The sequence below is a fragment of the Talpa occidentalis genome, unplaced genomic scaffold (genome assembly GCF_014898055.3).
Source record: "Talpa occidentalis isolate TD23 unplaced genomic scaffold, MPIMG_talOcc4v2.1, whole genome shotgun sequence".
Lineage (NCBI taxonomy): Eukaryota > Metazoa > Chordata > Mammalia > Eulipotyphla > Talpidae > Talpa > Talpa occidentalis.
The window spans coordinates 151,635,722-151,648,183 of NW_026555331.1; the positions used below are offsets into that span (position 1 = coordinate 151,635,722).

General features: G+C 49.1%; 1 protein-coding gene across 1 annotated transcript in view; it reads left to right on the plus strand.

Annotated features, from left to right (window-relative positions):
- The window catches only part of CNTNAP2 (contactin associated protein 2), a 1,162,155-nt gene that overhangs the window by 1,061,648 nt on the left and 88,045 nt on the right, over window positions 1-12,462 (plus strand). The gene's annotated exons all lie outside the window — the stretch shown is intronic.

Below are 12,462 nucleotides of genomic sequence, written 5' to 3' on the forward strand. Positions count from 1 at the left end.
GAAGCTGCAGCACTACTCACAGTATCCGAGCTTTGAAAACAATCTAAGTGTCCATCAGCAAAGCAGTGGATTAAGAAGGTGTGGTCTATATACACAGTGGAATACTACTCAGCTATAAAAAAGATGAAATCTTGCCATCTGTGGCAATGTGAATGGAACTTGAGGGATTATGCTAAGTGAAATAAGTCAGAAAGAGAAAGACAAATACTAGAGGATTTCATTCGCATGCGAAATGTAAGGAAACAAAACAAAATGTAAAGGAACTGACAAAACTAAACCGAAACAAATCCTAGAAATCTGAGTGTAGAATTGAGGCAACCAAAGAGCAGTGGAAGATAAAAATCAAAGGGCGGAGGGAACCCAATGGACTGGTGAATTATAGGGACTGTGGTGGTGGGTGTGGGGTGATAACATACATCTGAAGAAGTGTGCACCTGTATCCCTAAATCATATACAATTGCAAATCAATGATACCTCATTAAAAAATTATTAAAAATAAAATAGATATTTTAAATAAAAACCCACACAAGGATCGCTAAGAAGTTAACAGAAGGACATGTAACTAACATTATCTCCTACCCATGTCTAACACCCATTCTACCACATGATGGGAAGTTCCAAATAGCAGGCAGCCCCTGAGCTTGCCCCAGTGGAAGTTAACTGGCCGTCAATACCATTCCGTGAGGCTCCTTACTGATATGAATGCAATTAAAAAGAACTCAACTGGGCCTCCCTGGTGGCACAGGTAGTTGAGCGCGGCGCTGTGAAGCTGTCCGCAGCCTCTGCAGTGCCGGTTCGATCCCCACCAGCTGCGGAGCAACCCACATGGCACGGCAGACCTCTCCTGTCTCCCCGCTGCTCCCCTCAGCAGTGTATTTCGTCAGTCTGCCTGTTCTGTTCCCCGCTCTGTCTCTGGTGAATCCTCTCACCCTCCCACACATCTGGCCTGTACCCCAGTTCTTGTATAAATAAATCTTAAAAAAAACAACAACAACAACAAAAGAACTCAATTTCATTCTAAACAAACGTGGGAAGGAATATGTGCTATGTATCTACTGGATGAAAGAAATTCAGGTAGATGGTGATGAGTTCCTGAGGCAGGAGTTGACTCACAAAGGAGTGGAGAAAGTGTGTCTTTTACCCTCAGGAGGTTTTATTCTATTCTGGAAGAAGAGCAAAGGTTTAGACAAGTTCGATGGACATGTCTTCAGAAACCTGTTCCACCTAATCCTCCTCTGGGAAAGATTCAGCATGTTGGTCGAAATGTAAATAATAGAAGAGATATAGCAGAAGAAAATATTAGCAGTTTGCGTTATAATGAGGCCCTGGCACTTACAGAAGGATTGGTTTTACTGGGATTGTCAAACTTGGGGAACGTTATTAAAACAAATAAAAACAAGTCCTCATGGACAGGCTCCCCCTCTTACCAGCTCTCTATTCTCCCAGGTTACCAAACTCTGTTTCCTCTCTGTAAAGTGGGAGTAAATCCTCCTATCTTAATGGGGTTTGTGTGTGTTAAGTGAAATACACACAAGAACACCCAGCTTAGTCTGTCGCCCAGTAAATGATACTTCTCTTCCTTCCTGATCTCTTTTCTATCATAAAAGCTGAAAACGAAAGTAGTTATCATGTCTTAGCCAACAGGGCCATAAGGACCAGTGGATTTTCTTAATCCACTGTTCTGCTGGTGGACACTTAGGTTGTTTTCATGGCTTGGATACTGTAAATAGCGCTGCAGATCCCTCTGGATATGACAGTTGCCCCACCAGACACGATCCAGCAGGAGAGACCATCAGTCACACAGACATGAACCCAGGGTCAATTGAAGCAGAAGTTTATGCTGAGGAAGCAGAGAAAAGGGAGAAATTAATCATCCAGGGGGGTGGGAGGAATGGATGAGGAAGAACTTAACAACGGCATTGAGTTGCCCCCTAAAGGTTTTTCAAGGAGTGGGAAGGAGAAGCAGGACCGCATTACCTGATTTGTTTTTTACAAAAAGGATTCAAAATTTGCCTTCAATTCAAAAAAATTATGCAGAGGAACCTAGACCAGAAATAAGTTCAACCCATCAAACTCATCTGATCTGAAACAGAAAAAGACTCCTGATGAATATGTCAACACTTCCAAGATTTTCATTTCTTTTCTAAAGCAATTTCATCTGCAAATGAATTATGCACTCCAGGGCTAGACAGCACCTCCATCCCAACACTCCAGAAAAAAATGTGTTTACTTCACTTTGCATTTCTTACAGCTCAGTGGGAAGGCAGTTGCCATGCAATTTCTGATCCAGTTTGGTTGGAGATGTCAGGTCTCCCTTTCCTACTCCAGAGAACAGCCAAAGCTTATAAGCCCAAGGTTGGAGAGTTCATTCCCTCCCCCAAGCACATTAAGTACATAAATCATCTCTCAAGAAAGAAGATAAGGCTCCCGGATTTCTATTTTGTCTGGCATGAAAACTAAAGTCCAATCTGCGAGGCATCATATTGTTATATCCATCAGCAGCGCACTGAAATCACCCTCGAGATTGTGATTCTCGAAGCTATTTTTTTTAGTACAATAGGCAGAGCGGGTCGTTGCCTGCACAGGTAACTGGAGCAGGTGCCTATCCCTCATAAATGTATCTCCTCTCTGAAAAATAAATGTATCTCAGCGTGCAGTCTGAGGTTCTGAAGGGTTGCGCGCTGCCTTCCAGAGCAGGAGAGGAAGAAGGAACCTGGGTGTGAGTGTGAGGATGGTGATGGCCTGATGGCCGGGGCCACCCAGAGCAGGTCCTGAGCTGGTGCTGAGATGCCCTCTAGCGCTCATTCGTCATAGCCAGCGTCCAGGGTTGGGGGAAGGATGCTGCAAGAGAGACTAGAGTGAGGTTTTCTACAAACGCTCCTCTGATCCAGAGTCATGGTTCTGGTGTCCCTCAGCCACAGGTGACAGTGGTGGCATTTGGGGACAGCGCTTATTTAAAGGCAGGCTTTGTTGTTGTGTTGGAAGGGGGCACCCTCAGGGTTTTGCTCCTACTTGGACCTCCCAAAACTCCGTCCCTGAGCCCTGGGCATGCGGGAGAGCCCCCGAAGTGTTTGCTGAGTGACTCAGTGGATGAGTCGCTTCTCCACATAAGGGACACCAAGCTCGTTGCATCTGAGTGTGTGGACCCATCTGCTTCCGAGGGCACCGATCTGCATCCGTCCCTCCACCATCTCTCAGTAAACTGAAAGAATTAACCCCACCCTCGCGTGTGTGGGATGAGGAATAGGACCCAAAGGCTGGATGGGGATGATCATTTGAAAAAAAACTCTGTGGGTAGAATAGAGTCTGGGCAGGTAGTCCGAAAACGAAGATGAAGGAAGGATGACAAAAAGGAATGAAGCAAAGAGACTTAGTGAAGCACTGGATGGAGCATGTGGCGCCACACTCCCCGGTGTCCCTCCCCCCGGGTGACCTGGGCCACCAGCGAAGTCACATTGTGAGTCAAGATGGTTGGGATTGGCAGTTCTCCTGCCTGACAGCTGGCCCCTGGAGCATCAGCTCTGGGGCTGCTCCCCATGTTGTGTGCTCTACCCCACAGCCAGACACCCCCAAGGACAGCGGTAGCAGCAGTGACGTGGGGGACAGGTTTCTGGAACCTCAGACAGGGGACCAGCCCTAAACTCTGTCCCGCACCAGAGATGGGCACAAAGGGGCAGGACTCTTGATGTCAAAAGAACCATAAAAGGAGAGGTGAACAAAATGGGGAGAGAAGGGCACAGGGCACAGGCAACATGGAGCCCTTGCTCCTCCCTCTTTCCCAGGCATGTGGTGTGAGCTCGCTGCACGTGCCCACCCGCCTACTTGGTGACCCCACGATGGAGAAACCCCGACTCTCAGACTATCCCTCTCAGGATCTCCATGTCCTCAAGGCTCTGTAACTCAATCCCAGTGCCTCGGTTTCCTCAGCTATAGAGTGGGGTGGACTAGAGCATGAACTCTGCGTCATTGTGGATCCACAGCCATGCCCCAGGTCACTCACCACATCAGGTGCACGCGCTACACAGGGCTGGGTCGCGGGAGAAGTGGAAGCTCTTGTATCTCTTGTGCCATTTCTCCTAGTCTTTCTATTCCCCGTGCCTCACCACCACCCCACCTTCATTCTTCTTCTTGAGCAGGCTCCAAACGTAGCCTTAGAAACCTTTCAGTGTTTCCAGGGAGCCACATTTCACTGCTTTCCATGAGACGGCAGAAGCAGTCAGGCGATGGAGACCTTGGGCCCAGGGGATTGACCCCACATTCTGAAGTCACTCTACATCAGAATTTTCTTACACCTTTCTGCTCCTTCACCTGGAACAGAATGTGAAGGATTTGCTTATCAGTTGGTCTTCTCATAATGCCAATTTTTAGACCCTCACCTGGATATTGTTATTGCTGCTAACACCCACTGGCAAAGTAGTATCGATAGAGGCACAGTGCTAGAAAGGAAGTGTTTGCTCGGGTTTTTTTTTTTTTATATCAAGGACTTTAACTATATCACAGTTAAAATCAATAGAAATGTAACCTTTTCAACCACATAAAATGAGATCATTTTTATTAGTAGTCATTTTCTCCCATTACAGTATCTTGATTGCAAAAGGTACCAGGTCAACTTAAGCTTTATTGAAAGACCATTAAAGAAACAAACTCATACTCATTTAAATAGTGAAGCTGGTGCATTAAAGAGATCAATGAAGTAAAAGCACCAGAGGTTGCTTTATTGAAACACCCCCCCCATCTGAGATTCACTCCACAATCACAATCTGAGCAGGCTCATAAACCTGGAAGACTAACCAACCGATAAAGAAGAAAATGTGGCTTCATTAAACAGGTGCAGAACGTAAAGCCCTTAACTTTAATCTGATTAGACACAGACTATTTAAATATTCTCCCCAGTACTGTATGACATCACTGCTACCTAGTTACCCAAAGAACACGAGAACACTAAGACGAAAAGATTCATATGCTTCTATGTTCATGGCAGCATTGCTCAAAATAGCTATTCATGCATGTATCCACCCCAAATCAATAGATGACTGGATAAAGAAATTGTGGACTGTATACTTAATGGAATATTACTCAGCTGTTTAAAATGATGGAGTGACTTTTGGGCACAAAATTTTCTCCTGACCCCACTTTCCCCATTTCTTTGTTTTGAAAATAATTATTTGTGCTTATCTTGCATCAACTTCCCTCATTTTGTCTTTTTTCCCCAATTTTATTGACATGTAAATTGCATGCACTACCGTGTATGCATTTTAAGTATACAGGTTGAGTTTTGACAAAAGTACATAGAACCACCACAGATCATTCTCCTCTCAATTCCCTCCAGCCATTGCCCCAATCAAGCACTCGTCAAATTTCTATTTCCAGTTCTGTATAATCACAGGTTAGTTTTGCCTATTTTATATCTTCATGTAAATGGAATCAGAGGCAATGTGATCTTTTACACCGCACTCCTTTCACTCTGCATAATGGCGCTGAGATTCACTGTACTTGCATTTAATTTGTATGTGTGTATCTGTATTTTAATCATAGTATCACATTTATGAATATGCCACCATTTGTTGATTGATTCAAATTGTTGATATACTTATGGATCATTTCCAGTTTGGGGGTGTGATTGAATGAACCTGTTTATGAAAATGTGCATAAATTTTTCACTTATATAAATATCTGGGAAAGGAGTGGATGGCTTGTAAGGTAGATGTATTTTATGTTCCCTCCAGCAAAACTGGAGAGTTCCAGTTGCTCTACTTACTCACCAGCACTTGATGTTGTCAGTCTTCGTAAGTAGTCGTTCAAGTGGACATGCAGTGTTACCTACCCTGGTTTTAGTTTTCGTTTCCCTGGAGACCTGTCAAGCAGTTCTTCAGGTGCTTATTAACCTTGGTAAAGTCTTTTGCAAAGTGTCCAAGTCATTTACCCTTTTTGTTACTGGGGTGTTTGCCTTCTTAATAATGAGCATGAGTTCTTTGTATATTCTGGATAAATTCTCTTGCACTCATTCCTAGTAGGGTCTTTGTCCATTTCCTTAAGTTGCTCTCCCCAGGATCACCAATGACCTTTTTCACTACTAAACACAGTGGCCAATGATCAGTTCTCACATTACTGCACTTGAAGACGATGTTCAACGCAGGTGCAGTCACGCACCACATACAACATTTGGGACAGCAACGGGCCCTACATGCTAAATCTCACCTTTGTGTCAGTAAAGGACATTCTCACAAGACAAAGTGGACAACTGACATCTCTAAGGATGGATCCCCACCGTTAAGTGACATGCGGGCTGGGATCCCCCCATGCCAGGACTCCATCCTTGACCCCCTACCTAATTGGCCCTTCTGCTCAGTCTCCTTTGCGTCTTCCTCTCCTTGCTAACACCCACCCATTGGTGTGCTGCTGGCCTCCGTGTTTAGTCCCTTTTCCCTCTTCTGTCTTTATTCACCCCCTGGTGTTCTCAGCTGGTGTTACGTTTTACATTTTATCTAGATTGACTCTACCTTGAAACATCCAAATTCTGGGGTTCTCTCCATTTTCAGACCTGCTGTCCAGCGCTGAGGCCCCCCACAGGCCTCCTAGGCCCCTCATTCTGCAGTCATTCTATATATCAACCACCCCGTTGTTTAAAATGCGAGTCAGAACCTGTTACCCCTCCCTCAGAACCCAGCCACACCCTCCTTTCTCTCAGAGGCAAAGCCGCAGTCTTGGTACCAATGTGCAGCCCTACGGGGAAACGCCTGTCTCTTCTCACCCCACCCCTCTCACTCTCCTCTGAAGCCCCTACTTCAGGGGCCCAGACATCTGCAGGGTTTGTTTCGTCCCGTGTTTCATCTCTGCTGGAATCTCCTTTTCGGGCACCGCAGAGGCTTCCAGCTTGGGCAGCCCACCTGCTCGCCTCCAAAGGATGACTGGTGGTCGGCTTCCTCTGGGGGCTCCTCTTCACATAACCAAGCTCCTGTATCTCCACCAGTCCGTCAGGGCCCCATGCTGGTCACTGCATGGCCACCACTTCCCCCTGACCTGTCCCCACCATGCAGGAAAGCTGTGGCCTCAGCCCCCACACTCACTGCCGGCCGCAGCTTCCCGAGCCCAGGTTCCCTACACAGACGTCCCCTAAAGCTCTGGTGACTGAGGGTTCAGTAAGTCACCAGGAGCCAAGGCTAAGCCACCCCCAAACACACCAGGGCTTGAGAAGTCAAGGCCGTGGAGACTAATCAAGACTGGCCTGGGGCCGACCTCAGCTCTGGTTGTCTTTATACTTTTTCCTTCATTCAGAAAGTTTTTTTGCCTTCGCAGGACATTATTTTAGCAACGTGCTATCTGCTCATACCAGTTACTCTAGTCACAGAGTTCTATACAATCTAAAAACTAGAAATGTCCAAAATAGCAAACAACTCTATTAATTATGGTGCTTTCAGACAATTCTGAATGTCACAGTCACTTAGAGCAGAATTCATGTTTTTCAGGGATGTAAGAAAGCGTTTATTAAACTGAGAAAGAATTAATCACATCTAATTTTATTTTTTATTCTTCTTTGTTTTCTTCCTCCCTTTTTCCACCTATATTTTTTTTTCTGTGTTACCCTTGGAAAGTCATTTTGCCAAAATGTTTTGCCGTAAACTCTTCAGAGAACGTGTGGCTTATGAAATGGCGGAGCTGATGATTACTGTGTAAATTATTATTTAAACCCCCGGTTGAAATCCTGTGGTTATCGAGGTGATTTGCAACATGAAAGTCTATAAAGACTGGAGCCACCCTGAGGCTGGAATTCCAAGGAGAACATAGCCCAGGGCAGGTGCTGAGGGTGGTGATGGTCGCTGTTGATGCTCAAAGCTTTAGAGTCGCCCTCTGGCTCCTCACGTCTAGTCACACACAGACCCGCGGTCCCCAGCCCTGTCCGGCCCGTTCCTCAGAGGCGGCGTTTGGGGTTCGGGCCGTTGCGTCGCGGCAGCAGCGCCCGCGGGCGTCCAGGAGGCGGCGCTGGGCCGCGGGAAGCCGACGGCCGCGGACGCCGCCTGTGCTCACCAAGGGCTGCGCTGAGGCAGCTGTTCCTTCACGGAGGCGTTTCTGACAGAAAACACAGGCCGCAGGGGAGTTCGGCCATTCCCGCGCCGGCTGCGGAGCGCGGGCTGCGGCCGCGGGGCCGTGGGCGCCCCGGCGCTCGAGGCGGGACCCGAGGGGCGCGGCCACCCCGGAAGGGCCGCGGCGCCCCCGTCCGGCGGGAGAGGCGGCGCGAGAGCCCCTGGTTGTCCGGCCCAGAGTGTTTCTGGGAAGGAGCGACCCCCTGGTTAGTCGTCCAAGGCCGCTCCCCCAGCAGGGTCTGGGGGCTCAGGGCTCCCCGCGCCGCTTCCTCGTCTGCTCTGGCCCCAGACACACGCCCCCCCAGCCCCATCTTCAAGGCCCCTCTGAACCCGGCTGCCTGCCTAGGCCTTTCCTGGCCTGCCGGGGGCTGGACCCCCGGGACCCGCGGCCTGTCACGCCCGGGCGGAGCGGGCGCTGCTGGACGAGGGGGGTTGAGGGGCGCCAACGCCCCCCACCCCCCTCCGCGTGCCTCCTCCTGGTCCCGGGAGCGGCCCGGCCCGTCCGAGATGAAGCCACACGTGGTGGAACACGGGGTGCTGATGTCGGCATCTCGGATAAAGAGAACCCTAAGATATAAGGCCGCCCCGTCGAGTGTCCTGGAGGCGCCCCACGACAGGGGAGAGCACCCCCAGAAGGACAGACGGAGGCTCCAGCCCTTTGGGCAACGGTGTTGTCAGCCTCCGGGGAGCCCGGCAGCCCCGGCCCCGGGGCCACTCAGGAAGGGGGGGGCGGGCAGGGCCACAGGGCGCCCACGGGTGTGTCCTGACTGAACAGGCACCGGGTCAGGGCGCGGGGGGCGCCTCAGGGGGGCCGCGTTGGCAGAGAGCGCGTCACCAGGCCGCGCGGGCACCGAGCGGGGGGCCGGGCCGTGGTCGGGCAGGGCCCCCCCATTCCCTCACCCCCTGGGCGAAGCTCCCCGACCTGCCGGGGGCCTCCCTCGGAAGCTTCTAGAAGCTCCTCTCAGGCCGGCCCCGGCGCCCTCTGCTGGGCAAGCCACGGCGGGAGCTCGCGTTGGCCCGGGACGGGCCGGGAGGAGGCGGCGGGCTGGAGGCCAGGAGGGCGGACAGGCCCCAGCAGGGCGCGACAGGCCCCGGGGCGTCCTCTGGCTGTTTTCAGCTTCTGCATTGCTGCTGGGGGCCCCTGGACCCTACACCTAGTTACACCTGCGCGGTCCCAAAGCTGTTCCTGTTTCCCACCCCCCTCTGCTCCTCAGCCCAGCCTTTCCCCAAATCCCAGCTAAATCCTCCTGCCTGGGAGCAAAGCAGACAGCAGGGAGGGTGCAAGGGCAGGGGAGAGAGAAGCCTGGGGTGTCCCCCGTACCAGTGAGGAGGACTCGACCAGTTCTCCGTCCCTCCTTTCTTTAATTCACTCTGGGGTTCCAGCCTCATGGATGTAAAAGACCTTCCCCTCTTCAGAAGCCTTTGTCATATTTTCCATTCTAAGTGTTACTAGGGGTTTTCTTAGCTAAACAAGTGATTTGGATGAGAATTATAGATCAGTGTCTATTTAGATCCACGGTCACCATTTTTAAATCAATGAATAAAGACTTAGGAGTGTTTGTGACATTTATAGATACATCAGCCAGGCAGGGTCACGGAGAGTTATTAGATGACAGAGGAAACTTTGAAAAGCCCAAAGAACTGATCAGAGGTCCCAGATGGCTTCGAGGCTGGAAGGGGAATGAATTGCAGCGTTGTATCCGAAAGAAAAGAATGGTTGGGAATCGAATGTTTATTGATGACCTGCACAACCTTAACAAGCGCATCAACTGTCTTTACAAACATTTTAACCGACATGGAAAGTACCGGTAGAAGAGAAAACTGTCAGCTATAGAAGTGACACATCTATCACTCTAGAATAGGGAATAATACTTTTCCTTATGTAGAAAGGGATTTGTATCCTCTCGCTAATAAAATGGGGCATCTTTGAAATCTTTAAAAAAAAAAAAATTCAGAACTGTTTGAGGAGGCTGTTGTGAGGTTTTGAAACAAAGGAAATAAAGTTTAATATCAATAAATGTAAAATTCAACCTTTGTTTCAAGTCATTAACTAGAGAGCGAGAGGGACAGGAAGAGTCTAAAGTAATCTATCAAACAAACAATGAGTTTTACTCACTGTGCGCTCACTCCTAAAAGCCCCATCTTGTCTGGCTAGATCACACAAGAATTAAGGAAAGAGAGGCCCACTGAGTGCCATGAAGGCCCACTGTGTGCAGGGGACCCCATCTCAAGGCTGACTTCCTTCCCTGCCTGCTGCTTTAAGAGTTGCAACAGCAAATGTCCCCATGTTTTTATTGAGGTCCTACTATGTGCTCAGCACTGTACTGGGCTCAAAGACACAGAAATCTGAAAGTCTAAATATAGAAATTTGATATTTTTAAAGACCGTGTACTATATATACACTGGCCCTTATGACACATGATGATTTAATTGTGTATTTGTTGCCACAGAGTTTCAAAATACAGTTTTAGGTGATGAAAAGTAAGCTACAGTAATTTATGTAGTTGGCTTCCATTCAATTTTTGTAAAAAATATCAAAAGAACATACGTAAAAAATGTCCATTACCACCCAGACCAGGTGTCTGGGCGTTTACAAGGAGCCTTTGGACAACAAATGGAGGCAGGCAGCAGTCGTTCCTCAAAGTCGCCACTAGATGGCGCCAAAGCAGCTACTACTGAGCAGCAAAAACAGTAGCTTTTGCTCCAGAGAAATAATTGTATGAGATTCTAAAAGTTGTAGCATTTCTAGCGGAATTCGTGTCTTGCTAATGGTGCACCTGAAATCACAGAAGATTTTTCAAAATCACATTCGAACTTGCCGGGTTTTGCTTAGCAGTGTTGGGGGATTTTTGTCCCAGCACTGCCAGAATGCCCGGTCTCCCCAGCTTCCCGAGATGCCAGGGCGCCTGGACAGGTAGCCCTGGGTTTCTACCCTAGCGATCCAGGTGTAGGTCATCGTTAATGGTAAATCATCATTCCCCACAGCAGCTCCTTCTCAGCATGTGAGCGAGGTCAGTTCGCTCCTGACCTCCCGTGCCCTCCGGGCCCCAGAGCCGCCCTCTCTGAGCAGCAAGGACCCAGGGGTGGGCCTTGTTTGTGGGGCCTGCCAAGGCCCAAGGGAGGGCCTCTGTGTGCAGTTCCCGTGGGAATGCTCTGCCTGCCTGCTGTCTTCCCACCCGCCCCTGCCTTAGCGGCTGCTCAACTCCGGAAAAACCCAGGTTACGGAACAGGTGGGCTGAAAGCAGCACAGAAAACCCTGCAAGTCCACAGTCAGGGCGCCACACTGGACACTTGGAAGGACACAAAGGACAGACAAGGCTGGGGTTCGGCTCTCTGGTTGGCACTTTGTGGGAGGGGACTGTCCCCGGAAGATGCACTGCTCCTGGCTCTTCTCTGGAAGCGCCTTCCCTCTGCTCCTTTTTTCCTCCCTCCCCTGCCAGCTCACCTTCATGCCAAAAATAAAAAACAAGCTCTCCCAAAGCAACCCCGGGTTCTCTGTCCCTGCCCTCCCCTGGACGGAAAGTGTCGATTGAGGGATTAAGAGTTTATGGCAGCCTCAAAGTGAGGATGGCAACCCAGGAAGCAGCCCTCAGAGCTGTGCCAATAAACACGAGTTTGAATTTCATTTTTCCAGGTGGGAACTGCAAATCTTTGACATTAAAGATGTAATTATTCTTGACAGGAGGGGCTTCCAGCCCTGGACTGTCCCAAACTAAAGATACACTAATGTGGAGGATGCCCAGGCAGGGTTCCTTCTCTTCCTGGCCAAAGAATGCCCTCGGACATGGAAAATGGCTGGTTTTATCTGCAGGCATCAGATTTTGCCCAGCGGTTCCAGCCATTCCGGCTTTGCTCTCTTGCCTGGTAAACTAGGGGGTGGGGTGTCCCCAGAAAATTTTACAATATGTTCACACTGCCCGGTGGCAGAAAGGAGACATTACCCACCCTCATTTGATATGCAAGAAAACTATATTTACCCAACCCCAGTATATGTGTGTCCATGTGTATATTCCCACGTGCACATACACACACCTTCATTCTGAAGCTCAGTATTGCTCTGTAAGCTGACATAGCAGAAGGTGAAGGAAACAGGACAGTAAAAAGATCCTAAAGAAAATGTGTTGCCCTCGATGCAGCATTTTCTATCTGCGGTTAGTAATAGAGATTGAACCAAGCAGATTTTATTCTATTAAAATGAGCAAAGCAAGTAAATTACCCACAGAAAATATGTGTAAGGTGGAGGACAATTCACAAAGGGCCTTCACCTACCAAGTTCACCTTGTCTTCAAATAACCCCAGCCACGGGCTAGGGGGACCTCGCCTCTTCCCAGGCTGGAACCAGCCCTGATGACAGAAGCCAGCGGGAAACCAGGACTCGAAG